We start from the raw sequence: 13,463 nt of genomic DNA, 5'->3' as shown, positions 1-13,463 counted from the left end.
AATAACTGGTGAAATGCAAATTAAAACAACTCTGAACTTCCATCTTTCAGATTGGCAAAGATGATAAAAAGGAAAAGCCACAGTTTCTGGGGAAGTTACCAGAAAACAGATACATTATGAACTATTAGTGCAGCTCTTCTGGAAAGCAATTTGGAACCATGCCCCAAAAGTGACTAAATTGTGAATACTTTATGACCCACTACTAGGGTCAATATCCCAAAGACAGGAAAATGATATACACGAACAAAAAAAAAAAATTTTTTTCTGGAAATGGCAAAGAATTGGAAAACAGGAGGTGCCCATTTATTCAGGGAAACAGTATAAAGAGGTAACAGAATATTACTTGACCATAAGAAATGATGAAAGAATGGTTTCAGCGAAACCTGGGAAATCTTGTATGCCCCAATGCAAAGACAACAAAATAGCCAGTGGCCCAGTGGATAGAGTCCCAGGCCAAATCACTTGATCCTTTTTGCCTCAGTTTCTTCATCTGTAAAATATGCTGGAGAAAGAAATGGCAAAACCACTTCAGTGTCTTGCCAAGAAAACCCCAAAAGGGGTCATGGAGAGTGGGGCACAGCTAAAAACCAGAAAATCAATTTAAGCACAGGACTCCCATCAATGACAGTGATCCATAACAATTCCAGAGGATGAATGATCCCAGGATCAGAGATTTTAAAATGGAAGGGACCTTAGAGACCTCTGAAACCAAGCCCTATTTTACAAATGAAGATATTGAAGCTGGGTGGTTATATGACTTGTTGGCAATCAACTGCTGGGAGGTGGTTGAGAAAGAATGTGGACTTAGTCTCACGGACTCTGAGGCCACAGCTGTATTCTAAATGCCACCTGCTGCCCACTGCCTGGCAGAGTTGCAGAAAGACACAGGAATATTTTTGCTTGACAGCATAGTTGCTGCCAAGGTCTTGTTTTTTCTTTGTTTCACTGACATACAGGTAGAGGAAGTGCTCTGAAAGAGAAGAGAGGTGAGCAGAAGGGCTGTCTCCCAAAAAAAAATTTAGAAAAGGAAGTCACAAAACAGTGTTTTAAATTCACATAACAGAAGAGTAGGAAAAGTCAGGAGGAATCCCATATAGGCAGAGCAGCTTTGAAACCTACGTGCAATTTATTCTTTGCTTTCCAATAAAAGCAAGCTGTCTATATTTAATAGAGATTTGCAATTTCATATATAGCCCTCTTTTCCCAGTCTACCATGTACATGCTCATTTTATGTGATGTTTAAATGAAGAATTAACAAACACACTTTAAAAAGGTGCCAGCCCCTCTCTAATTCCAATTCCTCCATTAGGCAATAGGAAAATAGGGCAAGCTCTTTTAACACCATGACCCTAGATTACATCTGCCACGGCCTTCTCCCCATCTGGAAACACCAAGGCCTCCTTCAGCCAGGTGATTCTCTCAAGAGCAGCAGAAGACCAGGTCTCTTTTCAGAGAAACTTCCCAGGGACCCCACACAAAGCACAGAGAGGTCAGAGTGCATGGTGTCAATCGCTGTCCCAGCACTCAGTGCCTGCACCTGAATTAGATAAAGCACCCAACCTCTCCTTTCTATTTACTTATCTGTAAGATGAGAAGGCTGAACTGGTATAACGGTCTGTTGCCACTTTGCCCACATCAGCTGGGGTGGGGTGGGGGTGGAGGGGCAAGTAGCCCCATTAAAGTTGGCCTCCAAGTGGCAGTGCTAGGATCATTACTGTCCCCCTCCCCAGCCAGCACCTGTTCCAAGACACTAAGCTGTGCTCAGGCTCTCTAGGATGCTTTTCACATCCCACAAAAAGAACTGCTGCCTATTCCTAACCTTGGAAATATTAAGGTATTCAGGAAGAGAAGTTGCCTTTGAACATGGACACTATAAGTAAGATAACCTGTTTTCTTAGCCATAGAGTGGTAATATTAATAGAGTCTAATTAGTATTTCAGTAAGTACTTGATAATTGTGTTATCTCTAATAGTTAAAAATTCTGTATCTTTAATCAGTTAAAAATCAATTTCCTCCTCAGCAAGCAGACTACTACAGTATCTGCCCTAGGAGTTTCAGCCAATGAGACTCTAGAAATACAAAGACCCTAGAACCTATTCTAAGTACACTTTTGCTTTTTCAAGTGAAAAGAATTCTTCTAGATGCTAACAGAATTTTTTTGGGGGGGTGAAATTCTCTTAAGATACTTTTCTTAAGATACTTTTAATTTTCTTAATTGTTTAGACATAAATGTCATCAGGAGGCTTGAGTATATGGGAATTTTTAAAAATAAAATCAAAATAATCTTCCCAAAGAATTAAGAGTGCGGTTCTGTGAAACCTGATAGGTTCAAAAATACTCATAAGTTGTCTAATAAACTACCATTATATAACTAGACTCCCAAGTCTCACTGCTCAGATCCCAGAGATACCACAAATATTTGGTAGGAAAAGATCCATTACTGAAACAGCTCTGGAAGGGCATAATTTATTCAAACATATTCAAAGATTGGAAGTACTGCATATATCATTCAAGCCTTAAGATGATCCAAAAGATGGAGGTTTTGGTTTATAGATGACAATTCTGCTGTTAATCCACAAGAAAAAATATAATAGAAACAGATCAGATGACAGAGATAGCCAAGCAAGGTTCCCTCCTTTGGTGATTCACCAGTGGGAGCAACCAGAAAGAGGGTGTCCCATCCTATTATAATTAAAATTTAAAATTATTCAATAGTCACAATATTTCTGGCATTATTAAAGCTTAAAACTGTACTAAGACTTTTGGAATACTCTATATAGAAGTAGGAATCACTGGCATACAGATGATCAATAAATCTATGGGAGCTGATAAAAGTGAAGGAATGGAGGGTTAACCACAGAATCTACAGGAGCCATCAAAGGAGTGAAGAGAAGCTGGAAAAGTAATCTCAAAGCAACCAAAGGTGGGGCTGCCTTTTTTTTTTATTAAAAAAAAAAAAGAGTAAGGAAAAAACATAAAAGGAATATAAAACAAAATAAAGCAAAACAAAAAATAACATTGTCATGTGCCCAGCAGAACATCAGGAAAGATTCAAAATATATAACAACAAATTACCAGATCAAGAACTCATATATATTAGTAAAAGAAATTATACTGATGAAGGTCCATTTTTTCTTTACTTCCTTATAAATTGTTCTTTGGTTCTCTGCTGTGCATCATATTTACTTTATTCTTTCCCCTCCTTCTATTCCCCCCACCATCCCCAAGCAAGCTACAGTTAAGATATATTTATGTATACAAATGTAAATATATACATAAATATACTCAATCACAGACACACATACACACACACCTTTCCTATCCCTAGGGGCTGACTCTTTACATTCTGCTTCATAATTTGCCCTGCTATTACTTAACCTCCCCCAATCCAAGAATCTCTCTCTTGTCTTCTTCCCTCATCCTTTGCTTCCCCATCTACCCATCCTTCCCCTCTTATTTCTTTATAGATTTTGAAGGGTGCTATAACCCTTCATGGTACATATCCTATTGAACCCATTCCTGATTTGAGTAGTTTTCAGAATTACGAGCCCTCCTTCCCATTCTAATTAATGCCTCTGTGTCTATTCTTCCTCTGTATCTCATTTGTAAAACATAATCACTATTTTTACCTTAACTCTGCCAATATTTCTTTTAACTACCCTATTATTGATATAAATCTTAAACATATAGTATACATTTCCCATGTGAAAAGAATAATTTGTCCATATTTAATCAGTTTGTTCATGCTGAGTTATTTAAAACTGATCTTTGATATTGACTCTTATGTTACATTTTCTGTTAAGTTTGACTTTGGTTGATAGAAAGTCCTGAAAAATCTAGAAGCTCATTTTAGGTCCATTTTTTCTAATTCAAAATTATAAATAATTTTGCTGGATATGATATTTTGGGCCGCAGGACTAGTTCTTTTGATTGTCGGGAGATATGATTCCAAGAACTGTGGTCTTCTATTGTAGCTGCTGCTAAATCTTGTACAATTCTAACTGTAGCTCCAGCGTATTTGAATTGTTTTATTCTTGTTTCTTGCAGAATTTTCTCTTTGATTTAGGAGTTTCAAAATTTGGCAATAATATTCCTGTGTGTTTCCCACAAATGATCTCTTTGAGGTGGTGATTAGTGGATTTTTTTCTATTTCTACTTTTCCCTCATGTTCTATCACTCCAGGACAATTTTCTTGGATTATTTCCTGCATTATTGTGTCACAGAGTTCTCTTTCTGGTCACAACTTTCTGGCAGTCCAATTATTTTTATATTTTTGATCTGTTTTCCAAGTGTGTCATTTTTCTTTATGTTTCACATTCTGTTCTATTTTCCCATTCTTTTTCTTTCATCTGTTTTGTTACTTCTTGGTCTCTCCTAACTTCAGTGGTTCCCCCTGCCCGATTCTAACTTTCAAAGAATTATTTTCATCTTTGAGACATTATACCTCCCTTTTCCAGTTGGTTAACTTTTTTTTTCCATCACCTTCTTGAATCTTGGATGGTTTTAATTTAATTTTTTTAGTTTTTCCTCAATATCTCTCATTTGATTTTTAAATTCTTTTTTATGAGTTCTATAAATTCTCTCTGGGCAAGGAGCCATTTCCTGTTATTTTTTGGGGGGGTAGAAGCTTAAAAAAAAACACTAAAGTATCCTCCTCTGAAAGTACCTCAAACTTCCCTTCAGCTCTCCCCTCTGACCAGAAACCCCAAACTAAGAGCTCTATCCTTCTGCAAGTGCCCACAGCCAACAGCGTCCCTGCCCGGCTGCTTCTTCATTCACCAGGTGATACCTTCTCACCCACAGCCACATCTCAGCAGCACAGCTGGGCCTGGCATTCCTAATCAGCTGAGGTTCACTTCATTTTCTGAGACTCAAATCCCAACTGGGCAAACAGTGCAGAAGTGAGGGAAGATGAAAGTTTCTGTAATTCCTGCTGAGGCTCCAACCATACCCAGCTAACCCCAGGGGTCCCCATTAGAGGCTTCTCTGGAGCTAGCCTAGAAGTGTTTACATTTCAATCAGGTTAATAGCCAGCCCAGGTCTTTCTGCAAATCTTCTTGAGTGGTAACAGGAGAGCCCCTGTTCTGTCCCAAGTCTAGATTTTTCACCAATCTGTGTTCACTCCGAGGCACAAATTTGTTCTATTTGTGGGGAAAATTGGGAGGGCTTAAAATTTACCAATCTACTTACTCTAACATCTTCCTAGAATCCTCTTCAGGTCTGTTTTTTTAAAAACCCCTTTACTATGTAAACATTTTGAATGAACAAGGCAGAAAGAAAACATTGATGTGAGGAAAACTAGTAAAAATCAACTATCGGAAATGAATCCTCTGAGGTAAAATGCTCTCCCCTTCTCTTTCCATTCTTTAGGTCATCCAGATAGGACAAAATCACTCCCAGGACTTTTCTGATTCCCTCTGAGATTCCGAGGAGGCCACATGGACTCTGTAACTGAATGGCCTATATTTGAATGTAAGCAGTTTATATTAAGTTAGAACTACCTTCTTCATTTGTGTCGATCTTTCCACCTTTTTTCTTTATTCCTATGTTTGAACTTCAGAGTTTCTCCACAGCTCTGGTCTTTTCAATGCTTAGGAGTCCTCTACTTCACAGAAAATCCCTTTTATCCCTGTAGCATCATACTCTGTTGCTGGCTGAGTTAGTTTTGGCTGTTAGTTTTCAAAAGCTTTCCTCTACCTTAATCCCTCAGAGTAGAAGCTACTAAATCATGTGTGATCTTGACTATGGGTCCTAGATATCTAAATTCTTTATTTCTTCCTGCTTGCGGTAATTTTTTTTCTTTGACCTGAAAGCTCTGAATGTTCATGAGAGTTTTCATTTTGAGATTTTTTTTTCAGGTGACCAGTGGATTCTCTCAGAGCAATTTTCTTTCAAAATTTCTTGAAATATTATGTCTAGATTCTTCATTTTTTCTGGTCATGGTGTTTGAGAGTCAGCCAGGAGGCCAATTGGTAAATTTTTTTTTAAGGCATTTACTATCTTGCCAAGCATTTTGCTAAGCTCCAGGGTTACCAATAAGAAAAAAAAAAAAAAAAGTCCCTGCCCTCAAGAGGCCTATGATCTAAATAAAGGATTGAAAACACTAAAAAGAAGCTGAAAAGGGGGAAGGAGGAGAGGAAAAGGGAGAATACCTGGGGACACTCAGTTCTGGGGACATGGGGTAGAAACCAGGCAGAGTTGTTGATGAAAAATGGAGAGTTACCTGCAAAGTTCTGAGCCCTCTATAAAGAAAGGCATTGGGAAAAATGTACCCATCCACAGAAAGGGTGTTACATATCAAAAATGAATCAACCCTAGGAAGCTTATTCTGGGGGAGGTAAAATGTCACATGGAATGAAAACTAAACAGAGCTGCTGATTTGGGGAGGAGGAGGAAAATACAAATAAGCTATTTAAAGGATAAATAGGAAATAATGAAAAGAAAGCAAGCATTAGAATCAAGAAAGGTTGGGAAAGGCTTTCTGTGTTAGATTTTAGTTGGATCTTAAAAAGAAATAAAGGAAGCCAGAAGGTAGGGATGAGGACAGAAAACATTACAAGCATGGGGAATAGTCAGAAAAATTGGCCAGAGCCAAGAGATGGGAGTGTCTTGTTTGTAGAACAGTCAAGAAAGCAGTTTCACTTGATTGATGGCTACATGGCAGAGAGCAAAGTATAAAAAGACTGGAAAAGTAGCAAGGGGCTAGGTTATGAAAGATTTTTAATGATAAACTAAGGATTCTATATTTGATTCTGGGACAATAGAGAGCCACTGGATACTGATGGATACACATGGATGACATAACAGGACCTATGCTAATTTAGGAAAATCACTTTGGTAGCTGCATAGAGAATGGACTTGAGAGCAAAGAAACTTGAGACATGCAAATCCCCAGCAGGCTAGTGCAGGAGTAAGCTGAAAAGGACTTGTACCAGAGTGGGGAAAGTGTTAGAAGAGAGAAGAGGATGTATTTGAGAGATGTTGAAATAGTTAAAACTGTCAGACTTTGGCAACAGATTGGATTGGGAAGTTATCAGGAACTGGGACAATGGTATTGTCCTCAATAGTAATAAGAAGTCAAGAGTTGAGAAAGCATATAGGAGTAAAAGTAATGAGTTTTGTTTGGGACATATTTACTTTATGATGTTCATTAGACTTAGATTCTAGGTGCAAGATAGAAAGATTTGAAAATAATCAGCACAGAGATAGTCAAGTCATCCAGAAGGAAAAGAGTCCAGGATAGACTCTTGGATGCAGCCAAGGAGATTGAGAAGAGGTGTTCTGAGTAAGAGGAGACCCAGGAGTGAATGTTATCCCCAGAAGAGAGCATCAATAAGGAAGAAATTATCCAGGAACAGAGAGTTATCAACCAAGTCAAAGGTTGTAGCAAGATTAGGAATGAGAACCGAGAAAAAGCCACTGAATATGCCAATTAAGAGATCATTTGTAACTTTAAAGAGAGCAGTCTCATTCCATTAAGTCAGAAGCTGATTCATAAGGAGTAATGAAGAGAGTGAGAGAAGATACAAAGGCAGCTTTTTATGATAGAAGCCTTCTCAAGAAGTTCAACTGGAAGGAGAAAAAAGGAGTTTTTCAGGGTGAGGGTAATATGGGCATTTTGTAGACAGTAGGAAAAGAGTCATTAGATTTGGAGAGATTAAAAATAACTGACAAAGAGTATGACAAAAATGACTAAAAGAGTAATATGTAAGAGGAGATGGGAAAGGAATGGGATGACTTGTGTACATAGAAGGGCTAGCCTTGGAAAGGAGTAAGACCTTGTCTTCCTATGACACAAAGAGTATAGAAGGGGACAGAGGTAGAAGATATCTGATGATATGAGATGAACTAGTGAATGGCCTCAACTTTTTTTTTGTAAAATCTGAGGGAAAGTTCTCAGCGGAGGAAGGTAGAGACATGAAATGTTTGAGGAGGGATGAAAAATTTTGGAAGGGACTCACTCTGTGGAAAACGGGACAATGAGTTGATGAGAGGTATAGTAGGATTACCCAGCAGCAGTGAGGATCCTGTTGTGTTTGCATAAATTAGTAGTGGACCCAATCAGAATGGTTGCATGATTTTCTTCACCTTTGTTCAGTAGCATAAGCGCAGAAGCAGGAGTGCAGACAGTGGAAGTCAACTAAAGCTGAGGCTTGGCAGGGTACAATCAGTGAAAATGATAAGAGGGCTGGAGCCTCAAGTGAAGAGGATGTAGAGCTTTTAATGTAGAGCTGAACTGATTCAACAATGGATCAAAATGGAGTAAAGAGGAGAGAGTAACTACTGAAGGGGTGATGGCCTGGGACACATGGAAAACAAATAGTTCTTGGCAACTGTTACATCATGGAAGGAGTGGGAGAAGAAAATATTTAGGATTAAGAGACGTTTGTTGTCTGTTAAACAGGCATTCCAGAAGGTATAGTAAAATGAGTAAGGGGCTTTTGGTTAAAACTCTTGAGTTAGGGATGGAAATAATGCAGTTGGATGATCACCTGCAGAGTTCAGATTCACTAACTGGGATTTATTATCATTAGATGTGACAATGTTCATCACCGAGTGCTATTCCTTTTCCTAGAGGAGGTTAAGAGACTGGGCTGGAGATGAGCATGAAGTAACAGATGGAAGGCTCCATTTCACAAGTCTTTTTTCTTCTAAAGGCTAGAGAGTAGTTTGGTAATAGCACAACAGGGGATGGAAGTCCCACTCCCTATTAACTTTCTTCTTTCCTAAAGGATAGGTACAGCAGGAGATGGAAAACCTAAGGTCCAAATGAAAGTTGTTCCTTTTTGCACTGGAGGGTCTCTACATCCCAGTTGGGAAATCCGGCTAATAGTAGGAAGTGGAAGTTACTGGGTGCCAGTATGGATGGCAGTCCCTCCTGCAGCCTTTACCTGCTTTCCCTCAGGAGACACACAGAATAGGAGATGGAAGCCTTGGTCAGAGGAAGGTTTTGCTCCTCTTCTTATCTGAAGCTGTAGATCAGGTAGGCACAATAGGAAATGGGAATCTTCTGTCACAGGGAAAGCCATATTAGATCAAACAGAACTTGGCTCATCACTCTTGTCATCTTTCTTCAGGGGACACAGAGGAAATGAAACATGCAAAGTCAGAAGAAGGTCTCACTTGGAGGAAAGTCTTACTCCTTTTCTCTCTAGTTAAATAATTCTTAAATGTTTTCTTCTTTGTTTTCTAGGTCAGTTCTTTTGGCTGTGAGATACCTTATATTTTCTTCTATTTGTATTTCAATATTTTGATGTTTCAGTATTTCTTGTTATCACATGGAGCCACTGGCATTTTTCAGATCCATGGCTTGGTTTTTTATCTATTACATCACCTATCTTCCCAATTCTTTCTTTCATGGGTCTCATTTCTTTTTCAGTTTTTTCCTCTAGTGTTCTCATTTCAATTTTTTAAAAAATTAAACTTTAAAAAAAATTCTTGCCTCATTTCTTGAAGGAATTCTAATTGAATTTGTCTGTTTTACTTCTAAAGAACATCTTAGAGATATTTTAGAGTCATTCTCTTCTTTGGCATTTGTGGCTTGAGCTTTTCTGCTGCCTTGAAAACTCTTTAGGGGGGGATTCTTTTTATTGTTTGATTATTATTCTGTCTACTTCCTGATTTCAGACTTGATGTTGGGGTGGGGCTCTGCACACTTCTGGTGGGGAAGTCTGGGCTTGCCTTGTTGCTACTTCTCAGGGTACTGACTGTTATGTTATTTCAGGATCTCAGGGACAGGCTAAGGATCTGCAAACTTTTAAGTGTTTCCACAGTGGTCTGATACACAGCCAAATCTGATCATTACCTGTTACCTAAACTGAACTCTGAGTTCCTGGCTTGGGTATAAGTCTGAACAACCAAAGAATGAATGCTCATTCAGCCCCTATTAGCCAGCTGAAAACTCTGCTGGTTCTATTCTTTGGTGTAAGATTCCTATCCTGGTTATTCTTCTGCAGACAGGCTTAAATACTAAAATTGAGACCCTGTTCTGCTCCTGGAATCTGTGCCTACTCACTTCTGAACTTCCTACTTCTTTGTTCTACAGCTTCCCTTCAGTTCACACTGGACTGTGACCCAGTATTGGGCAGTAGGAGACAGAGCTGCCAGCTGTCACTTGACCCTATCATTGTGCCTTGGTGTGGGTATGGGACCTACTCTTACCTTAGTGAAGTCTCTCCCTAGGTGCTGGAGTATTCTGCCTCACCCAAATATTCTCTTGGCCTAATTTCAACCTCATTATCCACAGATCTCTGTTTCCCTACAAATTGGTCTGGGAAAATGGCTCACTATAACTTTTTTTTGGATTTTCCCATCAAAATGAGATCTGGTCCACAGATCCCTGATAGAGCTCTGTGGAAGGGGAGCTAGTAGTACTCTTCCTCCACTATCAAGACTCCACCCTTTTCAGATAAAATATCAAAGTGAGATTACAGATTGTTCTGAAGACTAGATAAGACCTCATCTGATGAAATGTATAGAGGGATCCTGTTTGAAGCAAGAGTAGTACTTGAGGTAATCATGGCCAAAGGTTATCATTTATGATTCATCAGTCATTTGCTTGTCACTGTTTTTAGAACTGATAAGATTATAATTGAGAAACTTTAAATTAAATAACGGTTTGGAGCCCACAGGAAGATCATATATGGACTATTGAGGCTCTACCTGGCAGAAAAGTGCAACTGTTGAACTGCATGTCATAGATTAGAAATCCATCACTGTGAAAGAAGCATAAAAATCCAGAGAAGAAACTATAAAAAAATGCAGATAAAAGGAGCATAGGAATAAGGTAAGCCCAGAAGTCATAAGAAGCAGGGGAAGAAAGACAGGGAAAGCTATCATTCTCCTCTGAGGAAGATGAGAAACCGCTCCTCTGATGACTGGTTAGGGAAAGGATGGGCTGAAAGCTTGTCTACTAACTTGGAAGAAAACTCCATCTGGATTCTCTGTGTGAAGCCACCTGGGGTATATTTCATTCTAGAGCCATCTAGATTTTCAGAAAGGAGAAATTTAGCACATGACTGCCCTCTATTCCCTCTATGATTTTAGGAAAAACAGAAGGGAGAAGACAGTCCTGCATCTCTGTTACTGCAGGACTCTGATACTTAAGAAGGTGCTTTTCTTTGCTAAAGCTGACTGGAGAAAGCAAAATGCTGTTTGAAGAACAGGCTGGACTTATTTGTATTGCTCAGAGAGTTAAGATGAGGAGATTTACAAATTTCTAGGTTAAAGGAAACGTTTGTCATTAAACAAGTACAATGTTGATTATATATATATATATATATATATGTATGTATATAAGCAGTTCAAATTGTGTGTGTGTGTGAGAGAGAGAGAGAGAGAGAGAGAGAGAGAGAGAGAGAGAGAGAAATTTCAATTACTGACAGAATTACTAAAATGGTCAAGGATATGCTATAAGCTACAATTTACTTTGTTTTTGGCAAAGCATTTGACAAAATTATTCACAACATTCCCATGGATAAAACAGAGATATGGTCCAGATCAGCACACTTAGGTGAATTTAGAATTGGCTGATGAACCTATTCTCAAAAAATTGATCCAATGTGAGAAGGCATGAGTGGAAGGGGACTTGGATCTGTACTTGGTGTTGTGATTGTAACATTCATAGGCAGAGATGGCATGTTTATCCAATTTGGGTGCATCTAAGGTGCAAGAAACAATAAAAATGGACTGAATCTATTAAGATGGCATTTGTTAGTGATAAATGTAAAGTCTTAAAGTTGGGTTGAAAAAAATCCATTTTCATCCTCAGCAAGGAGATCAACCAAATCATTTCCAAAGGAGCAGTAATGAACTGAACCAGCTATGCCCAGAAAAAGAACTCTGGGAGATGACTAAAAACCATTACATTGAATTCCCAATCCCGATATTTATGCACACCTGCATTTTTGATTTCCTTCACAAGCTAATTGTACAATATTTCAGAGTCTGATTCTTTTGTACAGCAAAATAACGCTTTTGGTCATGTATACTTATTGTGTATCTAATTTATATTTTAATATATTTAACATCTACTGGTCATCCTGCCATCTAGGGAGGGGTAGGGGTAAGAGGTGAAAAATTGGAACAAGAGGTTTGGCAATTGTTAATGCTGTAAAGTTACCCATGCATATAGCCTGTAAATAAAAGGCTATTAAAAAAAAAAAAAAAAGAAAGAAAAAAATCCATTTTATACCAAAAATCCAAGAGGGTAGAAGTGTGAGTAAAACAACCACTACTTGAAAAAGATCCTTGGAAGAGGGTTGATGTATTAAACACTTAATCCAACTCAACAGTGAGATATGGCAGCTAAGAATGTAACTCCAATCTTAAGTGAAAAGCCTACTCTTCCTTGTCTTAGTTAAACCAGACAAAAATACTATGTTTCACTCTGGATATTACCTTTTAGGAAAGCAACTGATGTGAAGACTGGCCAGAAAGATGGCAATCAGGATGGTGAAGGGAATCAAGATCATGCCAGAAGGCCTGATGGAAGGAGGAAAGCAAGCTGAGCCTGAAAAGAAGATCTAGGAGTGACATGGTGGCTTTCTGCCTGGGGGTCAACTGTAAAAAGGGATTCAAATGGATCTTCTTGGTACCCGAGAACAGAAGGAGAAGCTATGATTGGAAGTTTCAAAAGAGCAAATTAAGGACTAATTTAATTAAGAATTGGTAGAATCCCAAAATGGAGTGGGCTGCCTTGAGAAGTGGTGGGTTCTTGCTCAGGGAGTAGAGCAAAGGTTAGATAACCATTTTGGGGGTTGAAAGCTTTTGAAAACTTAGGCAGATGTTGGACAACATGGCACTCTAAAGTGTCTTTCAACTTAGACTCTATGAAAAATACTGCAGGATGAAATAGCATGAAAGGACTGCAATGTCTTCTAATGAAGCAAATTATCCTTGATAATGCCAGAGATACAGAGAAACATTCTATATGGAAAAAACTGGGGGAAAGGAAACAGAAAATACCAGCATGTTATTTACAGACTTAAACTCATTAAAAATGGAACGCTGCTGTTCTCTTCTCAATAATCCTATAAACTTAATAATGTTAGTCTGAAAAGGAAAAACCACCAGAGGCTTTTCACTTCTCTCCAGGAGAGATTATAGATTTGTCTGGTTAATGGCATGTAACAGAACTTCCATGATTCCTTTAAAAGGTCATTCCTCTGCAACATCTTACTGCCACAATGTTTCTGTTAGAATTCACCTTAACCTCCTACCCTTTTACACCTTTAAATGTCAAATATAAAAGGCAAGGGGAAAGTATTGTTTAAGTACAAGGCACCATCCCAAAAACAACTCATCTCTTTCCCAAACACTGGCTAAATGTCTGGTGGAAGCACATGGAACATATCTCGCCTCAGCTTCCTAACTCGGCCATCTTCCCCTTCCCCCCACTTAGTTCCTTCAAGTTACACAGAACTCAGAAATCCTCAGTGAAAACACAGGGCCCGGAACATATA

The 13,463-nt window shown here is 38.6% G+C and overlaps 1 protein-coding gene across 2 annotated transcripts in view; it reads right to left on the bottom strand.

The window, feature by feature from the left end:
• Positions 1 to 13,463, bottom strand: part of MRTFA (myocardin related transcription factor A) — a 127,788-nt gene that overhangs the window by 27,966 nt on the left and 86,359 nt on the right. The gene's annotated exons all lie outside the window — the stretch shown is intronic.

This window comes from Sarcophilus harrisii, chromosome 5, assembly GCF_902635505.1.
Source record: "Sarcophilus harrisii chromosome 5, mSarHar1.11, whole genome shotgun sequence".
NCBI lineage: Eukaryota > Metazoa > Chordata > Mammalia > Dasyuromorphia > Dasyuridae > Sarcophilus > Sarcophilus harrisii.
This window is presented reverse-complemented; position numbering and strand designations above follow the sequence as displayed.